Source organism: Peromyscus californicus, unplaced genomic scaffold (genome assembly GCF_007827085.1).
Source record: "Peromyscus californicus insignis strain IS unplaced genomic scaffold, ASM782708v3 Scaffold_16__1_contigs__length_79575227, whole genome shotgun sequence".
NCBI classification, from domain to species: Eukaryota; Metazoa; Chordata; class Mammalia; order Rodentia; family Cricetidae; genus Peromyscus; species Peromyscus californicus.
In genome coordinates, this window is record NW_026294458.1 from 73,079,464 (window position 1) to 73,097,630 (window position 18,167).

The 18,167-nt window shown below is 45.9% G+C and overlaps 1 protein-coding gene across 2 annotated transcripts in view; it reads left to right on the plus strand.

Moving 5' to 3' along the window:
• Nucleotides 1-3,880: 3,880 nt before the first annotated feature.
• The window catches only part of LOC128112252 (sodium/myo-inositol cotransporter), a 60,291-nt gene continuing 46,004 nt past the window's right edge, over nucleotides 3,881-18,167 (plus strand). Inside the window, exon 1 of one of the 2 annotated variants that reach the window (XM_052741211.1) lies at nucleotides 3,881-3,978. The gene's annotated coding sequence lies outside the window, so the exon portion shown is untranslated. Of the gene's footprint in view, nucleotides 3,979-4,185; nucleotides 4,403-18,167 lie in introns of those variants that run through there. The other variant, XM_052741209.1, reaches the window with a different exon arrangement.

Here is an 18,167-nt window from a genome sequence, read left to right on the forward strand (position 1 = left end):
CGGGGTGAGCCACATACCTGACACACATACATGCTAGGAACCTAACTTGGATCCGCTGCAAGAGCAGCAGACGCTCTTAACTGCCGAGCCGTCTCTCCAGCACCAACTTTCCTCTTTTTAACAGAAGAGGGTGAGGTAAGGGAAATTGCCATGAAGATGTTAGCTTTTTTTTTTTCTTTCATGATAGCACATGATCTAGACAGCAAGGATGAGTCCACACTTACTGAGAAGAAAGAGAATCCAAGGTAAGTGGGTATGACCAAAAGATAGGCAAGGGTCCATGAAGGTTGCATGTAAACATTTAGGAAAGACGGGGAGGGGTGTGTGTGCGGGTGTCACAGGTAAAACAGTTAAAAACAAAGTAAGTTTGAAATGCTGTGACCTAAATCAGTCCACTGACTGACAAACACAAATGCACACTGAGCCACCCGACAGGCACCCCAGGCAGGTATGCCAGGCCTCACAGGTGTAGGTCATGGGAGTAGAGGGCTGTGAAGCAATCCCAGTTCCAACTGGGGTGAGATTCAAGAAATACATACAGTGTGCCTTTAATGGAATCTCCTTTTCATGAGGGAGAAGATGACAGGTGGATGAAGAGCCGTGGCTAACAGATTAGAACACGGTTTAATTCTACACACAATCATTCATCCATTAACTGAAGACTTATATACTTCTCCACTTTCTATTTTTAATTATGTGTATCCACACCCCCCCCCCGTGTGTGTGTGTGTGTGTGTGTGTGTGTGTGTGTGTGTGTGTGTGTGTGTGTGTAGGTGCTCTCAGAGTCCAGAAGAGGGCACCAGATCCCCTGAAACTGAAGTTACAGGTGATGTGGGTGCTGGAAATCAAATTTGGGTCTTGTGGAAGAGCAGCAAACATTCTTAACTGATCAGCCATCTCCCCAACCCACATTCCTTCACTTTCTGGAGGATGTATTTAGGCACAGCAGGGTTCACAAGCACAGTGATTTGTATATGGGTCACCTCTCCCCAGGAGCAGTCAGAACTCATCGTTTAGATGCAGGAGGGTCCTGCACTCTTTAGATTAATCCATGGACAACAGCAAAACCCAAGGCTGGAGCCTACAGATGGCAAGAACAGGCTGGTAAGCAAAATTGTCTTTTTGTTTTCCTTTGAGCTGCGCCAGCCCAGGGCTGTGTGACTTGGGATAAATAATTTACCTTGCTTCCTTATCAGATTCCTTATCTACAGACAGGGAACTCACTGGATTTTATGCACTTTCCACTGCCCACCTGCCCTGCCACAGTAGACTGGGATCCTGGCAGGCCAGATCAACTCAAATTTCCCCCCATCCCAATTCCAATGCACTTGGTTTTTGGCTCCCCCATGCCTTTGATCTAGCTACCAGGATGCTGCCTCTGTTGGAGAACAGCCACATTCAGGGCCGGGGAGGATAATAGGACTCTGAAGAGATGATCAAGATGGCAGCCAGGATCCTGACAGAGATGCCTGGGAAACAGCTCCTGGAAAGGAGACGAGGAGACCCTGTAGTAATAGCCAGCGCGCACACAACCTAGGAAGTCTGGAAAGGGCCAGGGTAGGTTCGGATACCGTTGAGAAATATGGTTGACAAGAAAGACAAGCTGAGATAGCAACAGGTTTAAGAAAAGTGAAAACAGACTCACAGTGGTTTGAGGGGAGAAGGAAGAAGCCTTCAGGGAGAGTTTAGTGTGGGTGCTGGAGGGGGAGACGCAGCCACCGGAGTAGTTGGTCAACCAGTAGCTGCTACATTGGCGAGTGGGCCCTGAGAGCTGGTGCAGCGCCGGGGTTAAGTGTGCAAGTCCAGAGTTCTGGCTGATTTGGGGCAAGTGATGGAAGATCTACTAAGCCTCACTTGCTTCCTGTGTGAACGGCGTGAGTGATGATACCCATCTTCATGGTCAGAAATGAATATTAATACATGCAAAGCACTTACAATGCTTCCTGGCTCACAGCGAATGCTCAAAATGTTAGGTCTGGCAATAACGATAAAACGTCTCAGCTGTCTTTGAGTATTTGATGGAAAGCTCAAGGTCAAGTCTCTCATACAGTAATAGAAAATGAGAAGGTGGAGGTGATTAAACTGACCTGGGGCATATTTGATTTCAACTTCTGTTTTTATTCTCTTTTCCTCAGAAGAATTTACTTGAAAATTAACCAAAATCTTTGGTTAATAAAATCTTACACATCTACCATATTAGATATTTTTCAAGACCCTAAAAGGTATTTTCTAGATCAATACTCTAAATACTGTGGAAATAGTTTATATGTCTATGTTTGCTACATATAGTATATATACAATTTCAAATTATTTTGATGGATTTCAATTTGCAGTTTTAGTTGGAAGATGCTAAACTTACATCATCATCTCTCATGATTTTAGGAAAAAATTAATGAAGCCACAATCACTTATTTAAAAAAATTGAAATGGGAGGGGGAATTAGGATAGCTAATTTCTTTTTCCATTTAAGAAATGGGATGAGTCTGGGGGTGGCTAACGACTTGGGAGGGTTACGGGGCGCGCCTGCCCTGAGGCATTGTGCGATCAGGCTGATTTCCTCACGCCACGTGTCAAGCTAGAGAACCAGCACTTCAAACCTCCCTGGGCATCAGGCAGAACCTGTGGTGCTTCCGAAAGGAGATGCTCCAGGTTGGTTAGCTCAGTATCGTTTACCGTTTTGCTTGGTTTGGGAATGTGGGACTCCTATCTTCTCATTCCTAAACTGGACCATGGAATTGGTAACAGGAAGGGCAGTTGAAGTGGGATGCTAGACAGATCTGGAATTCACTTCTGAAAAGTCCGGAAATTCTTTCTTCCTTCTGTTCTTTGTTTATGCATGCTGTCTTAAAAAAAACAAACCAAACCAAACCAACGGGAGTGTGGTAGCTGCTAGGTAGGTGATTGGATTGTGTAGTTTCTGTCTATAAGGGTGCGGGCTATCGGCAAACCTGAGGAATGGAAATGTTGAAAACTCAGGCATCACAGGTTGTATTCAATACCTTCATCTCTGGTGGCAGGAAACTCTAAATGGTCTGTGGAGGAGGTGACAAAGATAGTCTCCATTTGTGCTTTACAAAGATGTCCAATGCCACTGAGCATGACCAACATCTTGGCTTGTGAGGTGGGGGTCGGGGGTGAGGTCCAGAAGTGTAGGTAATGAACCTACTTTTCAGACAGTTGGGCCCCAAATTGTGTTTCTACATGCCTACGACCTTGGACTAATTAAATTATCCTTGCATGTTTATATTTGCTAATACCTAAAATAGGGTGAATACGCTTTGCTTCGCAGAGCTGGTGTGAGAACACTTGCCACAGCCTTAGTGTGCCAGATACAGATAGTGAGCACTCAATAAATTACTGCCAGTCATTAGAGCCCTGTAAAGTTAGAAGAACATTTCAGCTACTGAGCCCTTTGGCGGGGTAAGCTGGGAGCAGGGGACAGCAGCAGCGGATCAGCGCCTTAGGAGCAGAGCTAAGAAAACAGCACCCCACTCTAGTGGCAGAAGGGAGGGGGGGTCCTGGCTTTCTCTGTCTCTGTGTCAGTGTGTGCTGGGGAGTGCTGGACCTGGAACCATCTGCGACGCCCCTCCTCGCTCCTGTACTCTACCTGAAAGCAGGGGTAACCTCTAAAGAATGATTGCTTAGAGTCGAATCCTTAGCCTGCTTTTGGGTCAGGCCAAGGCGCACAAACAAATGCCCACATTAGCCCTTCGGTTCCAGGCTTGTTTCTTTGCGGCTTGGTGCACCAGCCCCTCGTGAGCACCCCGCCTTCCTCCCTGGAGACGCGGGCCGAGGGGCGCACACCAGCCAGACCGCAGCGCACCGGCACCGCAGCGCAGCGCAGCGCACCGCGGCGCACGCGCACACGCACACGCTCGCCCCTAGCGCCCCGGGGAGGAAGGCAGGCAGGCAGGCCTGGAAAGTTCCACCGGGTTCCAGAGACCAAGGTTTGGTAGGCGCGGAGGCGGCGGGGAACGGGTGCGTGTCGAGAGAGGATGCGGCCTCCCACGGGATGCTTCCGACCGTGTCCGCGTGCCCCGGGTTGGGGGGCAGAGAATCGCGTCCGGGAGGGAGGGCGGGCTGGCACCCGCGGAAGCGCAGGCGCGGGCGCCCTCCGGGCCAGGGGCGGGGCGGGGCCCGGTGGGCGGGGCGCGGCCCGGTGGGCGGGGCGACCCTTCTGCGCAGCTGCCAGAGCCTTTAAACCCCCGCTCGCACGGTCGCAGCGTGCTGTCGCCGCCCGGGAGCTGACCGGCCGTCCGCTTCTCGATCCTCCCCCACCCCCTTCTGCTCCCCGCGTCCCCGCCCTCGGCGCCTCGCGACCCCGGCTCGCCTCCACTGGGCGCCGCGATCCCGGGCCATGCCCCGCTACGAGTTGGCTTTGATTTTGAAAGCCATGCGGCGGGTAAGTGACCTTCCCTCGGACCGTGTTCCCGCGCGGGCCCGCCCCGCCGCCTCCAGGCCTCCCGAGCCCCGCCAGCCAGCCCCGCGTCCCCGGGCCAGCTGGACCCCGGGCCCCCCGCCCCCTCGCGCGGCCCACGGGAGGCCCGGCGCGCGCCGGGGTCGGGCGCTCGGCGCGGCCGCGTGCGCGCGGGAGGCCGGTGGGGGTGTGTGTGTGTGTGTGTGTGTGCCCGCGCGTGTGCGCGGTCGGTCGCGGGAGCGGGGCGGGTGTGTGTGTGTGTGTGTGTGTGCCAAGCACGCAGGGGGCGAGGCGGGCCTCGGACCCCGGCCCTCTGGAGTCTGGTGGAAGGACCCGCGGGAGGACACACGCCAGAGCCCAGGCCAGCCCCGCTCTGCTCGCACGCGTCGAGAAGCTGCTCATGGTCCCCGCCGGCCGCTCGTCCCCGATCGCCTGTCCTCAGCGTCTGTGATCAATACAACCTTCCTCCAAAGCCTGTCGGTGCCGGCTGTGTACCCCACACGCTTGTCCCCGCTGTCACACTAAAAAAAAAAAAAAAAAATCTTTTGACCTCTCTTTTTCTGACTTCAGCGAAAATCCTGCTCCTGGTACCCTTAGCCCAGTTTCATTCATTCAAGTTGTGGCCTTGCTTGCGCCTTCCGAAGACATGTCTTCCCCCAGCTTTTGCTTGATCTTGAGGTAGGGACTTTCAGGTTTGGAGGGATGATAAGCCACCAGCAGCCGGGTCACGGACTGGGGTCGGCGGCGGAGGCAGCTATCTTCGTCCAATGGTCCTCTGTTCTGAGTCAGGCACTCCTCCTCAGTCGTCGCTGAAATCCCCATTCTTCTGAGAGAATTCGGTAACGTAGTGTGCTTTTTATGCTCTCTCCTTCCCCAGCAGGTATAATTTAAAACAAAACAAAAACATCGTTGTACCTTGCCTGAGCTTTGGAAGCAGCCTTCTTCAGCACTGGGCATGTGGGCTCTGGGTCAGTTTCAAGTAGTAACTTCAGTTTGAATCAACTTAAGCCCGGGATCATGGGCTAACAGTCACATAGCATGAAGAGATGTTAGGTATGCCTTATACAAGGTTGGCTGGGAAGGAACTAGAGAGCCACCTGATGGTCCGGAGGGCTGGCCAGCATGCCATCGTGTCCCCAAGCTTTCTTGCACCCCATCTCCGGAAGAATTTTGTATTGTTTCACCTCTTGGTGTAATACACTTTCTCTACCCTCCTTCCCCTTTGGATTATACGGCTTTAAAAGGATGGGAATAAGGGGGGTGGGTGGTGGTGGGTGCAAAGTGTTAAAAGGGACTATTCTGATTAAGTAGAAATAGTTTGAGCCTCTCTTTATACTTTTTAGGTGATATTAGAGACTGAAAAATGTGACCACTAAAATCCCTTTTCATCTCGTCTTAGGCAAGTGTAAGGTAGCAGGTGATCTCTAAGGAGGTAGTGTGGAGACATAATTTTGTAATCCTTTGAATTAAAGAGTACACTCTTGCTTAGCATGGTTGCCAGTGTATTAGCTAAATGTATTTTACTGTATGTATTTTCACTCTAATTCAGAAGTTGAGTGTAGTTTGATTAAAATACCCTGCTCAAAAATCTTTGCACAGAGAGTTCAAACACCCTAGGTAAGAGGGACAGTGGGGTGGAGAAGGCACCAGCCAGCGGCAGGACTTAAACTCAACAGTGTGGAAGTTGTGAGGAGACATCTGACTCAAATAAGCTAAAATTAAACAGTAACAAACCTCAGGTTTTTGTTCTGACTTTGTAAGCAAGTAACCAAGATGTGCAGGTTTTCGACAATTTTGTTTGCTTTCAATTTTAGAAAATTGAATTCTTACAGGATGTTGGGGGTGTAAAGGAAAAAGGCACTTGTTTTAATGTGAAATGCCTCGGTGGCTCGCACCGCAAGAGCAGGCATTGGGAAGCCACAGTTCTAACGTGGGACAGTTTGCTGCTGCTGAGGCAGCAGGAAGGCTCCGCACCCTCAGTTCTGAACTGCATGCTGGATACCTGGTAGCGCTCCCTGTAACACAACAGTGTTTTCCTTTCCTTCTGTCCTCCAGGCATTTTGTGTTCTTTGAACAGAGAGTAAGTTCAGGATCCTAGCAGAAACAGGGAGTTGAGAGACCGGTGTCCAACCTTTGTCTCCAGAGTTGTGCTTTGTTCTTTTTGCCTACAAAACAGTCTTAGTCTGTTTTCCCTGTTATGACTTTTATTTTATTGTATTAGTCCTCAAACTTGACTCACTACAGGCGCTTTCAGGGTTTAAATGTAAAGATACCTGTTGACACCCCCATAGTGTAGCGGGGTCCTGTGAGAGTCTCAGGTTGAGACCTCAAGGTAGAAGTTCTCGGGTGGTCTCCTCCTTTCGTAGTTGGGGTTGATCATTATCAGCCCTTGTTTTTGTTTGTGTGTTCATGTGCAGACCACAGTCCTCTCAAGATTGTTGGCCTTGGGTTGTACTGTATTAAAGAGTTGTAATTTCTGTATTCTCTATCATAAAACACAAGGTAAAGATGTGGCTCCTGTCTGGATATGGCACAGTGACAGGTGATCATGAGACTGGGCTTTGAAGATGTGGACAGGCCTTCTGAAAAGTAGTTGCTTAGAACAGCCTTAGATGGTCTTCATAAAGAGACCTGACATGGGCTTGGGAAGCCCTCCTACCCCAGGCTTCCTGGAGCTTCCAGAAGGACGGAGCTGCAGGGGGAGCACGGAGCTGCAGGGGGAGCACCAAGCTGCAGGTCCCTGCTTCTCTTTTAATGAGGATTGCCTGTGGGTGGTGAGTGCTCTGCTCTCCGTCACCTCCACCTGCAGAGGACCTTTCAGGCAGGTTGCAGGGGTGGGGCCATGCACTTCTCTGGAGTCTGGGAAGAGAGCTGTTCGCCTTCACTTTGTAGTTATTTAATTTAGGTAGATGAAAGATAGTTGTGGATATAGGCTGGTAAAAACACCCCAGCCCTAAAGGACTCTGTAGGGTTTTTTATTTATGTTTTTTAATACCTGGAATGGCTATAGAAGAGGAAATTTTTAGAAGAAAAATCTGTGCAGTATGTAAATATTCTTTCGTCACATAGTTCAGAAACATGTTGTTAGGTCAGAAGGTTGGTCACAGTTGGGATAGGTTTGTGACAGCCCTGGGGAAATAAATTTCTTTAATCATGTTATCATTACTCAAGAATTGTCATGTGATTTAAATCATATGAATGATTTAAATAATAACTAGTTTAATTACTAAATGAGTGGATGTACAATAAGATAGCATTTATATGTCCTTTTATATATACGGGTTTTTAAAAATTGGGATTGAATGGTGTGGTGGTACATGTCTGTCATGGCAACACACTTGGGTAGTGGAGACAGGGGGATCAGGAGTACAGTGTCATCCTTGCCTGTGTAGTGAGTTTGAAGCCTGCCTGGAATGCACAAGAAACTATTTCAAAGGAGCCACAGAAATACTACAAGTGGTGGTAAAATGGTTATCTCATTAAAACATTATGTTCATACTCCGCATTTTTAATTTCAGTGAAAAGCAGATTCTGTTTTACAGTAACTCAGTAGTGTGTAGGTGTGGTTCTGTGGTACCCTGTGAGTTAGATAGAGAAGACTTTGTGTCTGTCCGTAATGAACTTTGTAAGATGCAGAGCACTGATTTTCTAAGTTAGGAGCTCAAAAGTTTCTTACAGTTTCTTTTACCTGGGCCTTTTTGATAAGACAACCTGGCCAAAGTTTTGTGATGTTCTAGAGTTGTGACTAAGTTAGGATATTTGGGAAGGAATGCTAGAACCAGTTACCATGTAGATGCCTTTCAGAACTCAGAGATGGGCTGGCCGCTGTAGCGTGGTTGGTCTGACCATACTTGAGAAGTAGGGCATGGTGAGCTTTTTCTGTTGTTAGCTGGTGCAGAAGCTCAGGTGGGGCGGGGGAGGTCCAGCTGTCAATCATTTCCTTTGTCTTTTGGGCCCAGCCACAGCAGCTTAGTTTGGCTCTTGAATACTCCGAGCTCTGCTTGAAGCTACACATCTTAAATGGCTTTGTGAGCAACAGTGTTGTACTTGGATTTGCCATTAAAGTCCTTGGTTCCAGGTCTCTGCAGCAGCAGGTGATAGAAGAAGAAGCCCTGAGCTAAGGAACAAAGAATGGCCTGGGGTAAGGAGTCCTTCCCTGTCAGAATGGTTTGTATCTTGGACACTCCTGTCAGACTTCCCCTTCTACCCTGATTGGATTCATACGCTCATACTAATGCTCACTGTAGGGTTGAAGAGTCTAGGTTGTATTTATATGTAGATTTTCTACTAAATCATCTCACTATAGAATCTCCTTAAAATGTTCAAAGCAGTGAGAGATGATCTGTAAAGACACTTTCCATGCAGTGCTGGTGTCGTGCTTCTCATATTTAGTTGATTTATCTGAGATTTGGAGTACAGAAGTTTGGCTGGACATGGAGGCAGAAGGAAGAGTAGAGAGGGAGACTGTCTGTCACTGGGATGGTTCATAGGTGTAACAGTTTTTGGCAGCTGGGTTAATGGTCAGATTTTTCCTAGTTAGTCACTGGCTTTATAGTAGAATTTGTTTATAGTATCCTCATGAGTTTATATATTGAAGAGGAAAGAGTACCTCCTTTTAATATTTCATTTAAGAAGGCCATGTTGTTAAACTATCAGATTTGTTGTCAGCACATGTCATTATTTTTGTTTAGGGAAATCAAATTTAAAGAATTAAATAAATGCCTGATAAGTTGTCAGTTTGCATAAAAGAAAAACTGCTGGACAGTGAATCCGTCCCTCCTGTCCTTGTGCCACTCTGAAAGTGGAGACTGGCAAGCCGGCTCACCCACCACCTCCCCTTTCTAGAGCCGCTGTGCTAAGAAGGGTTTTACATTTAATGGTTGAAAAATGAGCTATAGTTTATGCTTGTATGGAATTGGGAAAAGTCCTGATACCACAGTCTGCCAGTGAGGTTGTGTTGAAGCAGGACCCTGTTCAGCTTGTCATCCAGTTCTTTATAGGTAGAACTTGCTGCCTTTGGTTTCAATGTACAGACAGTTTTCTGGGCTCACCCTTTCTCTTGGCTTTCTGTGGTGCCGTTTTCTGACTTTCTTCTTCGATACTCCCTCTTTTTACATAATTACACCTTTGACCATTTAGGTGATGAGTGGTTTTTGAATCAAGCCCCTAACTGGCATTTCCCTCTGCTTGTCACAGACGCTTGGCTATCACCGTGGCAAACTCAGTGTGGTTCCAAACTGTGTGGATTGTGGTTCCCAGAATCGCCTGCTAGTGCTTTAGAACTTGTCTGTTTCCTGTTGCCTGGGGTTGAAACGTTCTCTTCTGAGTCGCAGTACCGTATGCTTCCAGCCTTAGATGAGCATTCTCGGATTCTTGCAATTTCTTAGTGGTTTCTTCTCAGGTGTCACTGAGGCAGACAGTTAGTACTCATAAGTACACTATTGGAGTGCAAAGATACTTGTTTTTGAAATGCCTTAACAAACCTGAGATAAATTTTAATAAGGAAATAGCATTGTGTGGCATTGGGTATCTGGTTTTCACACTGGTTGATAGTGTGAACACCTGCTGAATTAGGTAGGGTACACTCTTTTCTCAGAAGACAGAGTGAAATGTGATATCATAGTGGTCTCTAGTATAATTCCAACCTATTGTTTTCCTGACATCCTCACTACCTGTGTTCTGCATTCCAAATGCTGAGTAACAAAATTGTGGATCCCTGTATCTACAATTCCCTGTTATTTTCTTCCTGCATGTATCACATTGTTTCTCTATTTGGAATGTCTTCCCTTTCTATATTACCACACTGCTTCCAGGAAAACCTTCAAGTTAAACTCACTTGCTACCTTAAACAGGTATCAAGTGCCCTGTTAATAATGTAGACGATAGTACCCCCATTGTGTGTGCTCTTTTTTTAATCCCCATGGTTTACTTTCTACTTTGTACTAACAGCTAATTGGGGAATGCATCTTCCCTCCTGTGCTAGATTACAGTTCTTTGGGGTCAGGTGTGTTCTCATTGTTGTCCAGTGCTGTGTGCATAATAGGTTCACCAGCTGCCTTTGAGGATCATGGCTGTCTGTGGTTTTCAGAGGCTCTAGCATGGTGACCCCCTGTGCCAGGAGGTTTGCTATCCAGTCAGTGGAGCTTTCCTGGGACTGGATGAGTTGTATGCTGCCCAAAAGTTCCACTAATTTCCAAGACGATTTTATGGCAGAAAATCTTGGTTTTATAGTAATTTGCATATTACATAAACAGACTAAATGAAGGTAAACTTTACTCTGAAAATGAAATTGGAATCTTTGGAATGACTTGATACAAGGTGGGTGGCTAAAATACTAGCTATAGGATGAGGAGTGCTCAAGTAACTAAACCCAGGAGAAAGAGACAGTGGTCTCAGATTCTGTGTATAGATTGCTTTACAAAAGCTTTCTCCTGTAATGGAACTGGCTGTAACTTGCAGATGTTGCATTTGTAGATGTGGCACAGCTGGAACAGAGAGACTGTCACCGAGGAACTCTGAATCATCGGCACATTCTCCAAGGGCTTTGGTCCCATGTTAAGGTTGACAAATGAATATAGTTTATGTATGAAAACATTGAAGGGATGTAGGGATGGTTTATGATCAGATGCGATGACTGGATATGAACAGACCTCTGCTTCAGTATGAGCTCTGGCTTTGTTTTCTAAATGAACAGAAGAGCATAAGATCTCCAATAAAGATATTGGCCACTATGGTAGAATCAACAAGAACTGGCAGTGGGAAGACCTGTAAGGGTCCTTACAGGTGGGTAGAACTTGTTTTAGGCCCTAGCACACACTTCTAGGGTTTCAACCATTTTAGTTTCATCTCAATGAGGGTGATCCTTACTAAGAAAGGCCTTTGAAGGTAAAAGTGGAAAGAGGGTGTCCAGTGTGCCTCCAGAGTAGCTTTCTGCATTCATGACCTCGTCTTCCATTGTTCCTTTACTGAAGATACTTCACATGGTAAACTTGCTGTGCTTATTGGATCAACATCCAAGACTGAAATGCAGCTCTTGCTCAGTGTGGATTAGTGATGTTGGTGCTCGTCACTCCAGTCTGTCACTGCACATGTTAGCCTGGGCTCATCAGCCTTTCTCTCTTGCTCCCGTACAGCAATCCAGGTTTTATAGGAAATCAGATTTTTAAAGTGTTGGCCCTATGGGCCAGTGAGGTGTGTCTGGATCAGCTGGAGCTCTCACTGTGTAATTTCTGACTTAGGTCATTGGATTGAGGTGGCTGGTTCAACCTCTCTGAGCATCTTTGTAGACAAAGTCCACCTTGTTTGTTTGCCATTGGTTTATAATAGGGTTCATAGCTACTCAGTAAACACCAAGCATGCTCAATTCTTCAGAAGTAATAGCAGTCCTCCGTTTCAGATTGTTGCATTATGTGAGGTCATTTAGGCCCAAGTGTACATGTAGAGGCTTCAGAGTTCCATATAAGGAAGTGTAGTCTGACAGTGTGAACTGTGAGAAACGGCACCTACAACTTACACTTTCTTGATTGTTGGATTATTTTAAGCATACTTAGTTCTACATTTTGTTTTTCCTTTGTCTTTTTTACCCTCCTCTCCAGGTGGAATTTCAACTGTGTTAACCAGACTGGCTTAGAACTCATTACGTAACTCAGGCTGGCCTCTGCGTCATGGCATCCTCCTGCCTCAGCCTCCCGAGTAGTGGTGTTCTGTGGGTAAGCTACCATATCCTGCTTCTCAGGTCTATGTGATCTGCACCCATTTTATTAATTTCTTAGAGGCTTGAAATAGTGCTTCTGTGGTGATGCTTTGTGTGGAAAATGGCATTTGATCAGGGTGTGCTTAGGAAGATGACTGTAGTTAACCCGTGACCCTTAGAGTAGTACAGGATTAGGAAACACAGTGAAGTGCTTTCTGAGTCAAGACTTGAGACTTAAGTTTTTACTTGTGACTAGGTTTCCGGTTTCTGTAGAGTAGAAACCAAGTTAGTGCCTCAACTAATTTTTCTTTTTGTCTCCCCTTTCTTTACTCCTCCTCCAGATACCTGACATCAAATTGCAAATTTGAAACCTGAGATCCAGGTTTTGTGAGCATATCTTTTGGCCTATGGCTCAGTTTACCTGTTTGACTCCTTTGTCCTAATGGTTTCTTCTGTGATTGCAGTGTCCCTGTTAAGGGTCTCTTTACCACTTTTTGAATACCCAAGGGATTGGTGCCTAGGTAAGAACTTACAAAGAAAATTGCAGTTGAAAGCACACACTTAACGAAGTATCCACTGGAGCCCTCAGTCTCGGAAACTGGCACTTGGCTGCTTCCCCTGTAACCAACAACTCCTGCTTTTGGCTTTGTTTAGAACTCACTTGTTAAAAAAATGTTCTTCTTGACACCTATTCTGGCCATCAGATTCTTTGATTTCTGTCAGCTGCAGCTGTGGGAGCCAGATTATTGTCTGTGTAGCCCAGTGTGAGAACGTCCTTGTGAGGAGGAGTGCAGAGCCGTGCGTGTTCGGTGGCTGGGGACAGGTTCTCCTCAGTAACGTGCAGTTCTTGTTTCTGCTAGAAAAGTACAGAAATGGTTAACGTCTGATACACACATTACAGATGTAAAACATCCATTGGGTACTGGTTTCGCTTCAGTTTTAAGGTGAGTTTCAATTGGCAAGTGAAAAGCTAAATTTGAGCATAGGCTATTTGCCTGGCATAGATACATGCTGCTCCTGTTAGCCTTTAAATTGCTTGACCCTGTTAAGTAAATGATCCAGTGGAGGTTGGTTGTGTTTCTTGTGTTGGTGTACTGCTTGCCTTCTGTTTTGTTAGCTGTCTCGAGAAAGCACCTGTATGGAGTCTGATCTCAAAACCGTAAGTCACCAAGGTTTTCAAAGGACAGCCCAAGCCTGAGGACTTGGGGCACTTCTGGTCTTAGAAGAATTCCACTTTACGTGTGGACCAAGTAAGGTTTGTTTTTGTTTTTCTTTCAGATTCAGTCTGTGTGAGAAAAATGGTGAAGAAAACTTGAGAATTTGTCCTAATACCTTTTTGTTGTTGTTGTTAAATATCTTATCTGATTAGGATTGACTCGCTGGAAGTTACTTCTAGAGTTTGCAAGATCTCCTGTCTTCTGATAGCCACAGGAAAGCAGTTCTGGAGTGTCCTCTGGACTTGTAGACCCTTGGGTTGTCTTAGCTGCCACAGAAGAGGAAAGCCCAGCTGCGCTCCTTGTCGGCGGCACCATGCTTGTGTTCTGCTGACTCGGTTCCTTCCAGATTCTCTTCAGTTCTTCTGTTTCTGCTCTTAGTTTTGTGTTTTGAAAAAAAGTTCTCTGTACCTTAGGAGACATTAGGACACTGCTAAACTGTCTTTCGGGGGAAGCTTTGGCTTCTTAGGAGAGATACAGAGACTGGTCTACCAGGATGATGTGTAAAAGCATCTGACTGATCACATGGGAATAGAGAAACCATCTAGTGTGTATTTTAGGAACATAAAACAGGAACCAAGTAGGTTGAAAACACACACACACACACACACACACACACACACCATGAAGAAGGTGAACTATAATGTTGACCTGGTTGAGATTTACTGCTTTAAACCATATGGATGTTAGCCTAATGTACTGCCTAATCTTAGTAGATTACTGAAGCAGATACTGTGTGTGTGAATATGCATTTAAGGTATATACTTTTCCTTCTCTTTGGGTTCTTCAATGTCTTGAAGATTAGTGTGATTTATACTGCCCAGGTAGAAAAAAGGGGTGTCCAGCATCACAGCTCAGCCAGGTTAGGACTCTGGCAGTTTGATTTGGGGAATCATGCCTTTGATGATTGCATCTCATAGTGTGCCTTATAGTTTAACTATAGTATAACTGTACTATAGTTAAAGTCCTTTTGTATTGAGGAAGGTAGTTTACATCTATTTTGGGTACCTACTAGGTACCAGTACTACTGTGTATTTCAAGAATGCAGAGGCTCCAGTGTTCATGGTGTTCTGGCAGCATTCTATAAAGAAATAGGAGTCAGGAAAAGGAGCAGAGTAGGCTGAGTTCCATTATCGTTCAGATGTTCAGACAAGATGGAAACTCAGTGAGAATGGGTTGAGGCCATTAACTGGAGCATGAAGAGGTCATGATGGAGTTGCATTAATGTGTACTCAGTTAAACAGGATGGCAGCTGCTTCTGCTGCTACTTCCAGCTTCTTACAAAAGCCTTCCTTGAAAGATGTGACAAGGTATAGAATTGTATTTATTATGCTTAGTGCTTTCTCCCCATTCAACTTGACCCACCTAGAGATAGGGTCTCATGTATTTCAAGCTATTCCCATACTTGTGGCCGAGGATGACCCTGACTTTCTTGCTCTCCTGGATTCGTATCTCAAGTGTTAGGGTTCTAACACGTGCCACCACGTCTGGTTTCTGCAGCGTTGGGGATTGGCCCAGGACTTCCTGCATGCTTCTAGCTGAGCTGTGTCCTCCTCATCTCCACAGTTCTTTCATTGCTAATCTGTCTGTCGTTGCCTTGAGGTGTGTATGCTCACATTCTATAGGTGTGAGACCGGTTTGGGTATACATTAGTACCATCACTCTGCTCTAACAGGTTCATCAACACTTACCAGTCTTACGGTAGTTCTGTTACTATTACCTTCTTTGAAATATATTTTGTGTTTCTTTAATCCTTACAATTTCAGACTGTTACAGGAGCAGTTCATTTGATAGCCTGTTGCATAGTTTTCATTTAGATCACTGATGGTTAGAAATCATACTTGTGTTTTTAATCCAGCACCTGCGTAATCCGTATCTTGATGGTACCTGTTAGGAGTGACGGCTTCTCTCATGCAGTACAAGCATTGCGTTTGAAATTGGTACAGCGCTCAGTTTATACTAAAATGTATTTATTAAATCAAGGATCGTGCTTTTATCGTTTGGTTTTCTTGGACAGTCTACAGCCCTTTCCAAGATGACAGTGGTGCTTTGCAGAATCCATTATTTAGGGGTTTGCTGTAGTTCTTTCTTGTGATTAGAAGTAGATCCAATATGTTAGTGGGAATATTCACAGGGCTGTCAGTGTCCTGTGTTGGAGGTGTGCCAGTGTGTGCTTTGTTGAGGATAGTAAGCAGTTTCCTGGATAGGGTGACACATTTGGTTACTTCATGGTAAAGGGTACCTCTTTTTCTTTTTAATAAGTGATGCATGGAGTAACAAACTTGAAACTGGACATTTTGTTCTTTAGCACTTATCTACCGAGTTTAGTATTTGGATCAATTACTGCTGGAGGACTTTAAGCAAAGATGAACATACTATTTCTCCTGTAAACATTTACTATTCTGTATCTTTAAAAAGAGCCACTGCAACTTCATGCTACCTTAACATTTGGTGTTGTCTCTTTACAATTGTTTATTTCAACCTGAATTCAAACAAGTTCCACAGGTTCCACTTTGCTGTTGGTCTCACAATGCTATTAATAGTGCATCCATCCTCTCTGTACAGTGTTTTATGAGTTTGAATCTGAATATTTTCTGGAAGCTGGTGGTAGAAATTTGAGTACCTAGCCAGGCAGTTGTTGTGCAGGCCTTTAATCCCAGCTCTCAGGAGGCAGAGGTAGGCGGATCTCTGAGTTCTGGGCTAGCCTGGTTTGCAGAGTGAGTTCCAGGAAAATCAAGGTTACTCAGAAAAACCCTGGCTCAAACCCCCAACCCTCAAAAAGTACATGAGGTTGCATTTTGTGGAGTATTTACATGTTTTGGTGATAACATTCCATTAAGAGGTCATCCGACTGACTGTCTTGTAAAGACAGGACAACATCCATCCATCTTAAAGTTCACCATCAGCTTTCCTCCTAAGAGTTTATTTAGCATTACTGTGCAGGGTGAGTGTGGCTTGTAACTGTTGACGTTTCTCATTGTTGTCTTCTTTCTTGCATCAGTTACTTGGATTTTCCTGATGTGTCTTTATTTCTTCTTCTGCTGTGTGTGTGTGTGTGTGTGTGTGTGTGTGTGTGTTCCCAAAGAGTGCTACAGAAGGCTGTAGTTTTGCATCTACTCCAGAGAAGGTGTTCCTCTGCTTCAGTGATCCTTGACACTCCTCAGGTTTTGTTTGTTTTTAGTCTTACTGGGAGTCAGACTCGGGGCCCTGCACGTGCTACCCAGGTGCTGCACCCCTGAGCTGCATGCCCAGCTCCTCAGTCTTCTCGTGTGTACGTGGGGATAACTGCCCCTGCTGCTTGAACCTGAGTGTTAGAGGAGCGGCCCCATGTTCTGTAGTGTGCTGTGTGGTGTTGGCCAGTGCTGATGCGGGGGCTGTGTGCGGGAGGCTCAAGTCCCTGACCCTCTCCTGGAGAGGGATGGAGAAGCTGCCGTCTGCAGGAAGCCTGGGCTTGTTTGTATGGCTTGAGCTTAGGGAATTGCTGCCTGGCTTCCTGAGAGTTGTGGGAACAGTCATCCATCGGAGAAGAACAGCTACAGAGCAGACCGAGCAGCAGTGAAGTGGAGTTATTGGTACAGTGAAGGGAAGGGGTGGACAGGGCAGCAGGTTTGCACTGCTGCGGACCGGCTGGTGTTTGTCTCAGCTAAGGGCTGACTGGCCTGGCATTCTACACACACTGATTTGTAGCAGCCTGGAATCGAGGGAAGGGGTGATCGTTCTTTTTGACCTTTGAAATCTGCCATTGCTTACTGCTTAAAAAGCCAGTCTTGGCGCTTGATGGCTGTGCAGGAGGTTGGAAGTTTAGCAGTCTCGGCGCAGTGCTTGTGAACGCAGGTGGTGTCCAGGTGTTCTCACAGCTGTGTAACGTATTAGGCGATGTTGTGGGAGGAAATCAGGGTTGGAGGGATTGAGGTAGTCAGGGGACAGAGACCTAAAGGGAGAGAAAGGCAAGCCTTGAGCTCGAGATCGCACAGGTTCTTCTTTCTTGTACAAGTTAGGCAAGGCTCTAATACTAAATTCCAATCTCATTTTTTCCATGTACTCACTCAGGTGGATTTTTGTCACAGGTGCTCTGTGCAGTCTTCTGTTCAAATGTGCTGTTTGTCTACCACGAGGATTTTATGATCACCCAAAGTTTGTTTCTTTTAAGATGGTCTTTATGCAACCTAGGTTGGTTTCAAACTTGTGATCCTCCTGCTTCAGCCTTCCCAGTACTAAGATTACAAGGATGTGTCACCATGCCTAGCTTGCAAGCACAAATTTTTTTTTTTTTTTAAAGATTTATTTATTTATTAGGTATACAGCATGTATGACTGCAGGCCAGAAGAGGGCACCAGATCTCATTACACATGGTTGTGAGCCACCATGTGGTTGCTGGGAATTGAACTCAGGACCTCTGGAAGAGCAGTCAGTGCTCTTAACCTTTGAGCCATCTCTCCAGCCCAACAAGCACAAATTTTTAAACATGTATGATACGGAGGTCTTTTTTTTTCCTAAGACTCTATCATTTAAAATGGCTATTATTTGCCGGGCGGTGGTGGCGCACGCCTTTAATCCCAGCACTCGGGAGGCAGAGCCAGGCGGATCTCTGTGAGTTCGAGGCCAGCCTGGACTACCAAGTGAGTTCCAGGAAAGGCGCAAAGCTACACAGAGAAACCCTGTCTCGAAAAACCAAAAAAAAAAAAAAAAAAAAAAAAAAAAAAAGGCTATTATTTTTGTTGGCACAGAAAACCTTTTTCTTTTCTTTTTTTTTTTTTTAAAGATTATTTATTTTATGTGTGAGTGCTCTGTCTGCATGTATGCCTTTATGCCAGAAGAGGGCACCAGGTACCGGGCGGTGGTG